This window comes from Pseudochaenichthys georgianus, chromosome 5, assembly GCF_902827115.2.
Source record: "Pseudochaenichthys georgianus chromosome 5, fPseGeo1.2, whole genome shotgun sequence".
In the NCBI taxonomy this organism is placed as follows: Eukaryota; Metazoa; Chordata; class Actinopteri; order Perciformes; family Channichthyidae; genus Pseudochaenichthys; species Pseudochaenichthys georgianus.
Genome location: NC_047507.1, coordinates 43,605,067 through 43,621,230, shown reverse-complemented (window position 1 = coordinate 43,621,230; position 16,164 = coordinate 43,605,067). Strand labels below are relative to the sequence as shown.

Below are 16,164 nucleotides of genomic sequence, written 5' to 3'. Positions count from 1 at the left end.
AAATACCAGGTTAACCTCTGAATTGTAGTGGAGTAGAATTACAAAGTAACAATGAGCTGTCGTGTGGGTATATATTAATGCTGCCCATTATGGATACAAGCGATTTTCACCCATTTAGTAATTACATGTTTTAAATGTGTACACACCAATGTGTTTCCTATCGCCTAAACCTCCAGGGCTGTACACAGTTTAATACTGTCAACTTCTACATTTGGGAAAAACGTCTTTTAAAACTACAATTCCCAGTAGAGACGTGCCATAGAGAACATGTTGCGAAACACAATAGCCAGCATGTGTAGTTCTGGTGGGGCGTTCGAGTCCAGTTTTGAATAGTCTGCCGTGGTTTTGTTCCATTTCAAAGAGCTTGACGCTCGGCGTAACCTTGGCGCAACATCACGGGGTTTGTCAACGGGACTGTAGTCCCAAACGATAGCTGGGGATTATGGGTAGTGTAGTGTCTTGGGCCATCCTAAATCTCGAAATGTCCCGTCTGTTTCTGGTGACTTTATTTACGGCTAAAAAGCATGCTAAAATGCCCAAGATTATAGAATTAAACGAATAAATAAAAACAAGGATAATTGTGTGCTATTGTTGAGTAAATAACAGTGTGTTATTTAGAAAAGAATAACAAATTAGAAGGAAGAGATTTTAAAAAATACAGATTTCAGTATTTTGAATCTCTAAACCCCATTTCTTTTCCTCAAAGACGACAAAAAAAGTCCGACATTATACGATTTAAAATAAAAACAAATAAATAAAAAGATAAAACACTGGCATGTAATACGTTAGAATAAATAGAATGGTTTTGAATAATAGATGACAGTAAAATCTACTTCACTTTACAGCCCCGCCCACTTTTGGGGAAACCAACGCTGTCATTTGAACGGCGATCAAGCCTGAAGCCACAGAGCTCTTCTGTTACTGTCCTTTCTTCTTAGAGGAAGTACAGAAACACGTAACTCTGGATTTGTTTTAATGTTTGAGGTGCAATGAACGACACAGCAGCATTTTTGGCATGTTAAAACTATTATGTTCTGCCTCGCACATGAGAGTAACAGCTGGCGAAATTACAGCCTCGCCTACTGATTTTAATTTAACCATATATCGAGCCCGATTGTCGATTTCAAAGGTGTGCTCTAAAATGATATTTATAAATGACTATTATCATCATTATAAGCAAGACAATAAATGACAAAGATATGTAGAAAATAAACGTATTTCAGATACGTTCATAAGGAACGTAACCTGGGAGAAAACATGTTTCTAGAAGATATGTAGAAAATAAACGTATTTGAGATACGTTCATAACAAACGTAACGTGGGAGAAAATACGTTTCTAGCTAAACGTAATTGAGAATGCAGTTTAGTTCTGTGGGAACGTAATTTTTAGGAGACAGGGTTGCAGCTAACAGCAACTTGTCCACTCTGCTAGGCTACAACCAGAGCCATATAATAGAAGAGTTACGACAACGGAAGTCCAAAAACGGTTATCATCACGTGGTTCATGTAGACGAGGATCGTTCCCCGGAAGTTCATGGCGGGCAATGTGAATGCATTGATAACAGGAGATCGAACTACGATTTTTGGTCATTATTAGTGAATAAAGGTTTTGATTTGCAATATTTATACAACAAATCGATATGTGTATGTATTTACATCAATATGTTTTAAAAAATAAAATAGAATTTGCTAATATTAAGTGATAATATTAGGATTAGTGTGAACAACTAGTTTACATGTTAGGCTAACAGTGCCTTGGTTAAAGAGCCTGTTGCTGTTTATTTATAGCTTTGAATTCTTTAAAACCAATAGTATCTTCTTAAACGTGTATGGTAGTCAGGAGCATCACTTTCTAATGTTTATTGATATATTTAGAGGGAGGGGATCTAAAGTAATGCTTTAAAATTCAGATTAGATTAATTTCTACCATTTTCTTAAATTCTTGGTAGTTTCAGTAATCCCCTGGTAATTGAGGACACAAGTTATCTAAATGACTAATGTCATCTTTATGGCTTTCAGAAAGGACAGGAGACAGGTGACTATTAAAGGACTAGCAGCAGCAGCAGCATGATGATGATGATGATGTTAAATGTGTTGTTTTAGGAACATCCATTGCAAATACATGGAATTCAATAAACATTGAATATATCATGCAGTTTGTCGGTGCATTTTCCTCCGTGTTGTCCTGGTTTACTGTGCTGCCTCCTAGTCGCCACCATGGTTTGCTGTGCTGCCTGGGGGTGCTCAAATCGCTCCGAGAAAGGAATACAAATGTACGGCTTCCCCACTGACACAGAGCGGAGGGAAAAATGGCTGGCTCAAGTCAGCAGGAGCAATTTCACGACCAACAGCAAAAAAATATGTGAGGTAATTATATACAAACACTGCATTTGCACTTTTTCACAAAACAAAAACCACACCATTGGGAAAGCTTAATGTTTTGTTTAATACAAAAAAACCAACCTGATCTCACCAGAATGCGTGACTCCACCACGACTCCTTAACACCACAATGCGTGGTGGAGTCACGAACTTTGTTACATTTGCGTGTCGGCACCACGCAAACAACCCCAATGTAAAGTGAATGAGGCTCCTTTGTCGTGGTGCACACACGCATTTCTACAACGTCCCGCAGTGAGATTTTATTCTATACAACGTTTTTTAAATCTACTTTATAGCGTGTAGTAACTTACGGGAGGGTTCTTTTATTTTATTTGTATTCATAATTATTTTTCGTCAGAATGTAAAAATTACATTAGTTACGAATTTGTGTTCTCAAAAAACAGTGCATTGTGTGTAATGCAACTTTGATTTTTATTAAATTAGTTTGTTTTTAAGGAAGGCCAGAGCTTCAGCTGTGTCAAATAGATTGTTCCCTTCAGTTAACGTTATTTAAAAGATAATGATCATGTCCTCTGTATTGTATTACGAGCGTCCATTCCCATTGGATAACGGAGAATTTTACACCCGGAAGTAAGTAGCCTATTCTCCTTACTGTCGATTGATTTTACAGTGATATCTGAACTACTCATCAACTCAAACACACCAAATTGTCCTTGTTAATTACACAACATTGATTGGTTTGAATTGTGTGCAATGCTTTTGTATTTTCCCCCTTCGATTCGGAGAAACAAATATTTTTTCGGAGTTTTAGGACGGCAGAAGACACTACACTACCCAGAATCCTCAGCTATCGTTTGGGACTACACCATGTGCTTAGCTTGACAAACCCCGTGATCAGTCCTCAACCTCTGTGATTGGATGCTCAACGTTTACACAGAGCGTCCAAAAGGACTTTGAAATGGAATGAAACCCATCGACGGCACACTATTCAAAACAGGAATCGAACGTGTCCTACCCCCCCCCCCTGAGGTCACAGGCTCCTCCAACAGTGCTACGCAATAAAACAGATACACAGAAAAAATAGTGAAATAGTGCAATAAGAGTCTATATACAAGTGATTGGAATATGATATATTAGATAAATAATTTCTAAGTAGCAGCCAGATGAATGTTATTTCTAAGTTCAGGTGTTTAATAGTCTTCTGGCCTGTGGGATGAAGCTGTCTCTGTGTCTGGTGGTTTTAGTCCGAATGCTGTGGTACCGCCTGCCAGACTGCAGCAGACAGAACCGTTTGTGGCTGGGGTGATGGTGGTCTTTTATAATCCTGAGGGCTTTCTTTAAGGTTAACCTGGTATTTTTAATCCACTACATTTATTTTAGTTACTTTACAGATTTGGATTAATGATGTGAAATATAAACAACCCTTAAATCAGACTTTAGTTACACCTGAATGAAATTCAGTGAAGGTGATTGTCAAGTGCCAACAATCAGGCGAGATATTTGATAGTTGGTGCTTGAGAAGACTAAATATTTATCTGCAGATCCGTTTAAAGCATATTCATTACTCGTTATTCTCTAATAGTTTATTAAAGACTGTATATAATTGCTATTTTGCACATCCCTTTCAAGATTTCAAGATTTTCTAAGGTTTATTGACATATCATATACACAATAGCATAGTTATGCAATGAATGACAAACTTGGGTCACAGGTTCATCAACAGTGCATTACAAGACATCTATCAATGTGTATACTTCCACCATTACACTGTCGTATTCTGCACATTTCTTTAAATAAAGCCTTATTAGTTAGCACATCCTCCTATCAGGCACTAAACTGTTTTACTCTAGATATCATTTGAGTATCTTCTTGATATTTTCTATTCTATATTTATATAATTGACCTTCTACTTTCCCACTATTTTATATGTACTCTTAATATTTGAATGTTTTCATAAAATATAACACATTCAAAAGTGCGTTACAAAAATGAAAGACATTAAGAAAAAGGCATTTTAAACAGTCATTAAAAAGCAACACAATCTTCCTGCATTGCAATTACTCTAAACGTGTAATAACGTGCTTTAACCAGTAGGTGGTTTGGGTTAAAAGCATAGGTTAAAAGGCTGTCAAGTTTACAGTGTTAACAAAATAAAATATACTGCTGTTTCCGGTTTAGTTTACGACGAATATTATTTTGTTATTGTTTTGATATTTGTAACACAAAAGCGATGGGAAAAACCCATAGCAACCAAAAAAAGATGGTATTAACATGACCCAGTCGTCTAGTAGTTAATAAAAAACAATAATATCAAGACAAAATATTACTACTAACTTTATTGTGAAATTAAAACAGAACGGTAAAAGAATAGTTTCTGGTCTATTCTGATGCCCGATCTCTGGAGATAAATAAAGAACTAAGACAGATGTGTAATATTTAATGCAGCCAAACCATTTATTACAATGCATTCATGTGATGACTATCAAAGAGTAAAGCAAGCACTGCTGAATAAAGTATGATTTTCTCTTTTACGAAACTTTTTTTTTCATATGGAATGCAGTTGGAGGTCAACCAATCAAAGAGCTTGAGGGCTGATCACGGGGTTCATGGTGTAGTCCCAAACGATAGCTGAGGATTCTGGGTAGTGTAGTGTCTTCTGCCGTCCAAAAACTCCGAAAAAATATTTGTTTCTCCGAATCGAAGGGGGAAAATACAAAAGCATTGCACACAATTCAAACCAATCAATGTTGTGTAATTAACAAGGACAATCTGGTGTTTTTTAGTCGATGAGTAGTGCAGATATCACTGTAAAATCAATCGACAGTAAGGAGAATAGGCTACTTACTTCCGGGTGTAAAATTCTCTGTTATCCAATGGGAATGGACGCTCGTAATACAATACAGAGGACATGAGCCATTATCTTTTAAATAACGTTAACTAAAGGGAACAATCTATTTGACACAGCTGAAGCTCTGGCCTTCCTTAAAAACAAACTAATTTAATAAAATTAACAGTTGCATTACACACAATGCACTGTTTTTTGAGAACACAAATTCGTAACTAATGTAATTTTTACATTCTGACGAAAAATAAAAATAATTATGAATACAAATAAAATAAAAGAAGCCTTTTATTTTTTTTATAGCGTGTAGAGTTACTACACGCTATAAAGTAGATTTAAAAAACGTTGTATAGAATAAAAGCTCACTGCGGGACGTTGTAGAAATGCGTGTGTGCACCACGACAAAGGAGCCTCATTCACTTTACATTGGGGTTGTTTGCGTGGTGCCGACACGCAAATGTAACAAAGTTCGTGACTCCACCACGCATTGTGGTGTTAAGGAGTCGTGGTGGAGTCACGCATTCTGGTGAGATCAGGTTGAAAAAAACAGGGAAAGGCTTGAAAAACACAGAGTTGAGACTCAGGGTGCAGGGTGAGGGTCTCAGTGCAGGTATTCAGGCTCCATTGAATCCCCCTCTGGTTCTTGTGCTGAAAGAGGGAGTAACAGACAGGAGAAAGGGTTATACACACCGATAGAGCACACCTATTGGATGGGAAATTGCCTTGGGGAGATAAGGTGTGGTCTTTGTTCCCAACTGAAATTATGGAACTTTATTATTTGTGAGTTTAACAAAGTATGACAAATGGCATCAGTAACAGATGTGATATGAATTTCTATAAAGTTGTCTCACATTCTTGGTCATATTTTATATACAGTATATAATGAGTATAACATGTCCAGTAAGTATAAAGTGTTTCCTAATACTGTGTATTCAACCACTATGGAATATGTATGTGGGCAGACAAAACTGAGTTGTTCTGTGTGTGAAGTAACCTCAAGTCACTCCGCAGGCACATTTTGAAGCAGACCAGTTTGTCAAGACAAAAAAGGGCAAGACTAGGCTGAGAGCAGAGGCAAAACCCACCATCTTCGTGCATCACCCTGTGGTCAAAAAGAGAAGGGCCCCTGCACCACGATTCACCCCGGGACCTGTATCTACAAAGCCCATAGCTCATGATCACAGCTATAGTGTGAAAGGTGACACAGGTATAATAAGTATGAACTCTTAGTAACAAAAGTAATATTTGTTATTTTTAAGTGGTATAATATTTAAAATGTTCGAAAATGTACAGTGCCATGTCTTCTACTTACATTAGTCTCAAAGATTGAGGGAAGAAGGGATGAGGAGACTGAGAGAAAGGAAAGTGAGGGTGAAGAAAGAGAGGACATGGCTAGTGAGGAGAGACAGGGAGGGCGGACACCACCCACTCAGCCAGCAGCCAGTCAGCATACGAGGGAACCAGCAGCCAGTCAGCATACGAGGGAACCAGCAGCCAGTCAGCATACGAGGGAACCAGCAGCCAGTCAGCATACGAGGGAACCAGCAGCCAGTCAGCATACGAGGGAACCAGCAGCCAGTCAGCATACGAGGGAACCAGCAGCCAGTCAAACAGATATATTAAAACAATTAAAGAGAAAATTAAAGAGCCAAGAAGGAATCACCAAAAAAGCAAAGGCTGCACTAGGAAAAATCAGGAAGGAAAATGCAGCTCTCAAGACAACAATGTAAATTAGGGACAAGAAATATAAGAAAACGTTTTCAAAAGACCAACTTAAGGCATTAGGCAGACTCACCAGAAAGGGGAGGAAATGGAGCAATGAGACAATTAAGAAGGCTTTAAAAATTCGCTTTGGGTGCGGACCAACGGGTTACAAAACTATGCAGGAATTGAAGATTCCCCTTCCAGGAATAAGGACACTGCAAAGAAGGATGCAATGTGTTAAGTTTGAGCCTGGTGTGTTGACAGAGGTCTTTGATTTCCTAAAATTGAAGGCAGATAGATTGACAGACCTTGAAAGGGAGTGTGTGTTGACCTTGGATGAAATGGCAATCACACCAAATGTGGAGTTAGATATGATTACAGGCAAACTGTACGGTGATGTGACTTTACCAGGTCACACAGGGGTGGCAACACATGCTTGTGTGTTTATGTTGGCTGGAAACACAACACGGTGGAAGCAAGTATTGGCATATCATTACACTGACAATTCTACCAATGGAGCAGAGCACAGGCCAATCATTATTGATATAATACAGAGGGCAGCATCCATAGGGCTACATGTGCTTGATGTCACCACCGACATGGGTAGCCCTAACCGAGCCATGTGGAAATCCTTTGGGGTGGACCAAAATAAAACATCGGTGCCACATCCAGCAAAACCAGACAGGCAGCTCTATTTCATGCCCGATGTCCCACATCTGGTAAAAATGGAGTAAGAGAGGGACTTGAAAAACCTTGGTGGCTCTCTACTCATGTTGTTACAGTTGTCTTGGTTACAGCTCTCAAGTTTTTTTGTTGCCATTTCCACATCTTTAGAAAATATGAAATAAAAAATTGAAGTGAAATCAACCTCTTCTCTGGAGAACACACTTTGATTTCTCTGTCTTGTGAGTTTGCAGTCTTGCAGTTTTGCTCCTCCACCTGTAACATCACTGCCATACAGTAGGTTACTAACAAGATTACTTATATAATACAGTGATATAATACATGTTTAGTATGCTTACTTATATAAAACAGTAGTATTAAACCTACCTTGTATTTTCACTCTCACTTAAGTCCCTCTCCCTTTGCCATCAATCCAAAATCAGCTGAGCTGCAACATTATACAGACAGGTAATAATCAACATAATCACAAGGACACAATATGGCTCTGCTAAAAACACTCACTCTTACACGCACCAAAGTTATATTTATCTAATATTTAACTCTCTCCACCATACAATCCCGTTTAGAAGCCCCTCTTCTCTAATTCAACAACGTTGGACCAAATAGACATTAAGAGAACGGAATTTACAATTAAAAGGCTGTTCAACGTGTGTTGCTAACTTGCTTCGGTATCCTAGCTTGATCTGTTATCTGTAAACGTTCCCTAAATCTACTAATTTAGGGATAATCCACTGACATCCTTTAATACACATGTTAATTTGAATCAGATGTACTGATAATATCCGCAATATAAATCTTTAAACTTCTTCTTACCTTTAAAAGTCCGTCACGAACGGTCTATTATGCTGCAACTCTACAGCTCTGCTAGCCTTGGCGCTAACTTCCGGGGAACGATTGAGAGGCTCCACGATCCGCCATTGCTGTAAAAAAGTGGTCCATTGGAGTGAACGGAGATGTCGTAACTCTTCTATTATATGGCTCTGAGCCCAGCTAGCTGACGTGTTGCAACAGATTACATAGTGACAATACATTTGCTCACATCAACTGGTAGCTAGCTATGTGTGTGTAGCATGAAGGCGCTACAGATTTATTTTCGTTTTGTAACCCTCTCGTGTAAAATGATAAATACATTGGCTAAACCCAAACTTAGCTTTCATCAAAGATTCTTAATGAGGTTGAAAACCGTCTCTGCTTTCATGGAAACCCCAGAAACTGGTTGTGACGGCTGCTGTTCTTTACTGAATGGTTAGTATCATCCATGTAGGGTCCAATTATTTGTATTGGCCAGTGTTAGGTAAGTGCTGGTTTTGTACCCTACATCTATGTTAAGCTGTTCAACGTTCTACTGACACTATTTTATGTAGTTATAATATAAGATAATACATTGAGAGAGCTGAGACAGGCTATACAAGCGTATCTGTTGAATGTCCTTAAATTACAGTATTCGAAACAGCAGAACTTCAGTGTATGTGATGACAACCTGACATGGTTTAGCCTTTTCCCACACCTACTACTTGCCTGATCAGCCTGCTCTCAGCTTTTTCATTTGTCTGTGTTGTATTGAAGCAGTGTCCTAAATGTAAAATGACTGACATTTTGTTTTAAGAACTGTTCACCTGTGGAGATTTCAGTGACAAAGTGTTCCTGTGTAGCTGGAACAGCACTCTGCACCCACAATGTTGCACTGCTGTTCCAGACCGCACACTACTCCACACTCAACCTGGCTGCTGTACCCCCTGTCCTCAGCTGTACTGAAACAGAGCAGCGATGGCACAAGCCAAGAACCATGGTAAGTACAGTATGTGTTCACAACCAATCCACGGTTTAATGAGTATTTCCTTTGTGCCAAGAGCTGATCTAGTATGTTGCATCCATGGCCGTATCTACCATTGAGATCACCGAGGTCCGGACCTCGGTAATATTTTCCGAGCTGTGTATAACAAAACTTGTGAAATAATTGCACTAAACGGGGTTCTTTGTAGTACTTCCATTTACTGACCATGGGGGCGCTGCATAACTACGTAGCCTCGATTAAAGCAAACAGAAGAAGACAACATGTATCAACAAACCACCGCAGCCCGGACTTGTATCGGAGCAGAAGAGGAGTGATGAGGTATCTAGAGATGTGAGTCCAGTGGGCTGCTTGTGTTCCTGTTCATCAGGACATCATAGGACCAGCAAATCCTGTGAACGCTCTACGTTAGTCAGTGGACGTCCGACAATATGCACACTAACTTATATTACAGCTATAGGCTATACTTTGGTTTAAATTGCGTGAATAAACTAGCTAGAGAGCTAAAGTTAATTACATTCATCCAATGTCAGAAGGATTACCTTTTAACAAACGTTGTAATGTTTTTCTTTCATTTCAATTTGAGTAAAACATTGAAGATATAACATTGTATTGTTTTCTTTTTACACTGACTCAGATATAATGAAAAGACTACGTCAGTCGAAGCTCAGCTTTGGTACGGAAGAGACAGGACAGGACAGGCAGAGAGAGAGAGAGAGAGAGAGAGAGAGAGAGAGAGAGAGAGAAAGAGAAAGAAAGTGATGGAAGTCAGGGAGAAACTGGAGTCACACAAAAGAATGTAGGCTTAATAAGCCCATCTATTTATCTATCTATTTATCTATCTATGTATCTATAACAATAGTCTTCATTTACAATAGGCATAATTTTAAAACATACATCTATTGCAGTTATGATGTCATAACATACAATTGTATAAAACACAATTTGTTTACATCTTTGTTCTCTTTTGAGAATCAAACAAAAGAGATTTAAATAAAAATATAATGCAAACAAACAAGTGAAATGAACTAAATGGCTGAATTGCTTTTAATTCACTGGCAGGAGCGACAAGTGAGGAGGAGACAAGTGAGGAGGAGACAAGTGAGGAGGAGCAAAAAGTGAATAACGAGGGAGAGGTTGAACACAGAGAAAGAGTAGAGAACAGAGAGAGTAATGAACAGGAAGAAGACAGGGAGACTAAAGGAGATGGAAGAGAGGCTGCAGGTTATGGAAAGGAGAGAGACATGGAAAATGAATGTTGACAATGTTTTGTGATCATTTTAGCCTCTTCTGCATGTCCAGATCATTAATAGTAACAATCAACTGATTCTTATGCATTACACATTCAAAAATAATGGATGCTGCAGCCCACTGACATGGTTTGAAATCAATATATTATCCAATGTGTGACCCCCCACAGGACTTTAAAAGCACCTAGCTAGATCATGAAAATCCCCCAAATCTCGGGGGGTATCCCCCGAACCCCCCTAGCATGTTTGGACCTCGGTATTTAGGAAATCCTGGATACGGCCCTGGTTGCATCAATGACTTTTTCAATTCATTTGACAATTCTTTTGTGTAATTAATAGGGTGTGAAACCAGGCAGAGTGAGTGACATGGTGTTCACTTCCACTAAGCCACAGCAGTCTACAGTTGCTGACGGTGTAAGGTCATATCTATTGTCCTAAGTAATTGTATGTAGCCTGCTATAACTTTGTGATTGTTGTCTGAGTGTAAAATTGTTCTTAAAGTGCTAATTATCATATAAACATGTTCAAAGGAGTACACGTTACAAGGCCGTGCGGGGGGAGCTGCCAGACCCAGATGTCCTCAAAGTCAGCGAGGCATACAAGGACTTCTCAGCAGACATCGCACCACGAAAAAAGAACGAATGGCTCACTACTCAACTCAACGACTAGCACTCTTTCAGAGGATATGTTGGAAATGCACACATTATATATATATTTTGCATCTACTTTCTGGATATTGTTCATCTGTTATATAAACTAGCATTACTTAAATATGCAGAGACTAATTTAAATGTTTAAATATGTATTTTTCCCCCCGATATAACATCAACCTATGTTTTGTAAAAGTTTATTAAATGAATCTGTAAAATGTTATCATATTGTGGATTTATTAAATTATGTATTTTCCTTTGTTATTTATGTGTGCGTTTGTTTTGAGGATATAATTCATTAGTACCTAAACATAGTATGGTATAACTGCTTTTTGTAATGAAATACACAATTGGTTTGGGAACAAGAAATCTTTTAATCGTTGTTGCCCAGGCTTGCCGAAATGAATGGAAACTTATCTCCCGATTATAACATTGTGTAACTTGTAACTAGTCTCATAATTATTAGTTTGAACATAAAAATAATTTGTGTGTAAATATGATTTGTAAATGTAAAACACCATCCACAAATGCATTTTAAAGATTTGCAAACTCACAAATAAATTTGCAAATGTAAAACGGATCTGCAAATACGCTAAATATTTTTTTCACAAATAAAAAGAAGATCTGTGAATATCTCTTTAACATTGACAACTTTCAATTAGGCATTTGTGAATCAATTTTGTATGTGTCAACCAAAAATGCACTTGCGGATCTCAAATCTCTGCCTCTGGATCTCAAATCTCTGCCTCTGGATCTCAAATCTCTGCCTCTGGATCTCAAATCTCTGCTTGTGGATCGTCTTTTTACACACACTGAGTTTTGAGACCGGTCTCGGCTAAAATCTACTCGTGTCACTCGGTTATTTTCGGAAACCACGTGATGTATGAAGGTAGATATGGTGCAAAGTGCGAGAGCGTGTAAAACCTGATGTGAGCACTTGCAGAAAAGAAATCTGAGCTTGTGTGCATACATTTACACCTGTATAAAATATCCACGTAACTGTGAACCAAATTTACACTTGTATAAAATATCCACATAACTGTGAACCAAATTTGAAGTCACAGAAAAAACAAAGTGAATTTAGTGATGAAATGTTCACTTGCAGAAAAATACATATTTTTAAAATATACTTTCCATTACAACTGTAACTTGGTTATTACAACCTCTCAAATCAGTCATTACAACTTGACGAATCTGCTCTGTGGCAGTATAAATCGACAAATCTGCGGTCTTGACTTTTGCTTACATAGTCACGCCGAACCGGATGATAAAAAATGTAACATATTTACCAACACATGTTCTACGCCACGACATACTTACATTTAAATGTGTGCTGCGTCGGTTCAGCCATTCTCCGCAAGGGTTTTTTAAATGAGTCCGTGCGCAAAGCATTGTGGGGATTTTTAGGACGCAAAGTCTACCCATGTGTAGCCTCGAAATTTCCCCCAAACCAAGGACGCGGCCTCGGTGGAATTCCAAGTATGCTGGAGATTGGAACAGTCCTTCGGCGGCACTCGATGACGTAGCATCCTTGAAATATTGGCTTGGAAGCCAGTATCCTCGAGATTGAGAAACGGCCCTTATTTCGGAAAAAGTTTGTATTGAAGTCAATGGAGAGAGAAAGATTATCTTTTGATCCCGTTTGAATTGTGCCACGAATTACACATATGATGTTTGTCAATCTTAAATAATAATTTCCATGTCAAAAAATGCACAGCTTGTCGTAAAACTGTTGAAATATAAGACTATGAAAAATATAGAAAGACTACAAATCCCAGAATCCCGGTCCCGACTAACTCCCCTTGTGTGTATGTACAGCTCTCAACGTGCCCAGACTTGTAGTAATTTTCACCTCTTTTAATACTTTCCGCCTCTTTGTGAAAGAAAGAAGTGAAATATGCCAACGTAACGGCCGTCTTGGTGTGTGGTGCGAGATGGGAGATGTAGTTCATGGAGCGCTTCACACAAAAAAGGGTTACTTCACAGTTTTACGACACATTTTAATTAACTTGTAAAATTATCTTTTAAATTGACAAACATCATATGTGACCTGCTCCATCGAAATCAGTCGCATTGACCCGAAGACACATTTTGAGTTGTATACACGGTTGGAAAGAGGATATTCCTAGCTTTCCAATGATATCAGGATTGTTTTTGTACTCTAAATATTAAGCGAAATATGTCACATTATATAATGACTGTCACCGAGTCCTTATTTTGAGAAAAAGGCCTTCAAAGTTTTCTCTTCTCTGGAATCCATCGATCTGATTGATTATTAGTGGAGCAAATGATCAAAATACTACGGAGGGAAGATATTTTCGTTTGGAGGGGAAGCTCGCGAGTGTGTGTGTATACGTGTGTGCGTGTGTGTGTTTGTGTATTTTTGCGTTTGTGTGTTGTGTTTGTTTCCCGGGGAAAACCCTCACGAGAAACACCGGCTGTTGTTGTGCCTGCTGTGGCGTTAAATTACTCCGTTCTCCGCTTGTAATTATGCCGTTACAAGCTTCAAAGTTATATTTATCATCTGAATTTGCCGAAACAAGTTTAATATTCTGAAAGCCAAGACTCTGTTTAATTTAAATCAGATGAAAACAAACTGTAACGGATCCTGCCGTGTTATCTATGATTACTTTACTCTTACGTTCATAATGTCAGCCGGAGGGAGGGGGGCGGCGCTGCTGGAAGAGCAGAGTGCGAGTGAGAGGTGCCTGTCTTCGTCCCTTCACAAGCTTAAAAAATGTACTTATCGTGTGATTTTGGAAATAAAAGTTTCATATTCTGAAAGCCAAGACTTGGTTTGTTTAAAATCAAACAAAACACCCGAACCCTGAAAAAATAGTTTTTTACGTAAATCCACGTTTATTCTGAAATGAGCCGTTGCGACTTCCGACTGATTTCGATAGAGCGGGTCACATATGTGTAATTCGTGGCACAATTAAAACGGGATCGAAAGATAATCTTTCTCTCTCCATTGACTTCAATGCATAACTTTTCTGAAATAAGGTCCCATGGAGTCACTCTATAAGAACGATCTTCACTCCCCGACCTTTAGCGGCAGGCAATTAAAAACCATGTTTTAAACCACTGCTGTCTCGCAGTTCCTCCGTGTCCCTGTCTGTCTGTCTGTCTGTCTGTCTGTCTGTCTGTCTGTCTGTCTGTCCGTCTGTCCGTCTGTCCGCCTGTCTGCATGTCTGTCTGTCTGCCTCTCTCTGTCTCTCTCTGTCTCTCTGTCTCTCTCTCTGTCTCTGTCTCTCTCTCTCTCTCTCTCTCTCTCTCTCTCTCTCTCTCTCTCTCTCTCTCTCTCTCTCTCTCCAACTTCTGGTGAAGCTGGTATACCAGCATGGTCTTGCAACACCATACTGGTATACCAGCTTCACCAGCAACGCCATGCTGGTATACCAGCTTCACCAGCAACGCCATGCTGGTATACCAGCTTCACCAGCAACGCCATGCTGGTATACCAGCCTTTTGTGCCGGCAGACCAGCATAACAACCAGCTTCACCAGCATAGACCAGCATGAAACAGCATAAACCAGCATGGACCAGCATGAAGTCCATGCTGGTCCATGCTGGTTTGTTCAGCAGGGTGGTATCTATAACTCAACATGTCTGACAGTTTCACTCCGTGGCAAACAATAGAATGTATCAAAAACATTACACATTGCTGTTGACTGAGTGTCTGGGGAAAGACATGTTTATACACTTTACTGTGAAAGGATTTCATTTGTCTGTAAAACATGCCTGAAACTAGGACTGAGCTCTGTACGGGGGTAGACAACATGCCCGGTAAGAGAGGTGTCTTGTTACCATGTCAACACAAAGCATGCTCTCATGGGATCAGCCTGCAGTTGCCGTGGAGACCAGCTAGAGTCTGTAGCAGTGAAATTATGTGTTTTCTGATAATTGCAATTTATCCCAGGTGAATGACATACTGATTCAAAACCTGATATTTGAGAAAATCCATTACATCAGAGCTATTGAGAGTATACATATTCTGAAATGCTTTTCATATATTCACATTTAAGTCAATATATCAACTTACATATGCAACACTTATACATAGTAAACACTTTGTATTAAGAATGAATCAGTTGACTACTGTTAGTGAAATATGAATATGGTTGTACTTGACTCTCCCATGTATATGAGTATTATACATAATATATATACCATTATGTTGCATATAATATACTGTATATGTTAGTGTATACAAATACTAAATATCTATTTATTTAGATTACATGTTATAGTTTTTGTATTAATGATCTTGTAACAGACTACAGTCTGTTATATAAGAGCACTTGCAACATGTGATGTAGATCATACTCAGACTGACTGTCATTCTTCATGCTGTCCACACTGGGCCTCGGACATTGACTTGTAACACAGTGACCGTGGAGTGGACAAGAAGTGGATGTGTAGAAGTATGTTTTGCATTTGTCTTTTTATGCTGCCATGAACTGTTAACGTCACTATTATCTGTTCGATGACATTAGACTAAACAAAAGATTGAAACCGATAACACAGAAGTCCTCAGGCTTTGTGAGAACCCTGAGTTAAAAAGAGAGCAACTCCATCTGTGTTGTGTTTCTAAAGTGCAGAAAATAAACGTGACTCACAATAGACACATGTATAAGCATGTGCTGTATGACCTGGTGTAACGGGGCTTGAGGTCCCAAGTCACCCACCTGTTCTCTGCCTGAGAGAATGAGAGCAGTGCACATAAGGAGAAGCAGCCACATCAACATGAGCTTTGCTGCACCCTCGTCTCTGTGGGTGTATCACCTCGTGTGGGAGGAAGTAGGTAGGTGGGGGAGCAAGCTATAACTGTTGGCGGTAAAGTCAGTCAGCCAGTCAGCCCACGTGACTGCTGAAGGTGAGTAAGCTCGCCACTGTCACT

The 16,164-nt window shown here is 39.0% G+C and overlaps 1 long non-coding RNA gene across 2 annotated transcripts; it reads right to left on the bottom strand.

The window, feature by feature from the left end:
* Positions 1-5,756: 5,756 nt before the first annotated feature.
* LOC139433920 (uncharacterized) lies at positions 5,757-6,652 on the bottom strand. Of its 2 annotated transcripts, none has more exons than XR_011643318.1 (3): positions 6,497-6,652; positions 6,270-6,368; positions 5,757-5,832 (listed from the first exon to the last, which is right to left on the bottom strand). It is a non-coding gene; the product is annotated as an uncharacterized lncRNA (long non-coding RNA). The 2 variants fall into 2 exon arrangements; XR_011643319.1 differs by having other exon boundaries at positions 6,270-6,340.
* Positions 6,653-16,164: the final 9,512 nt, after the last annotated feature.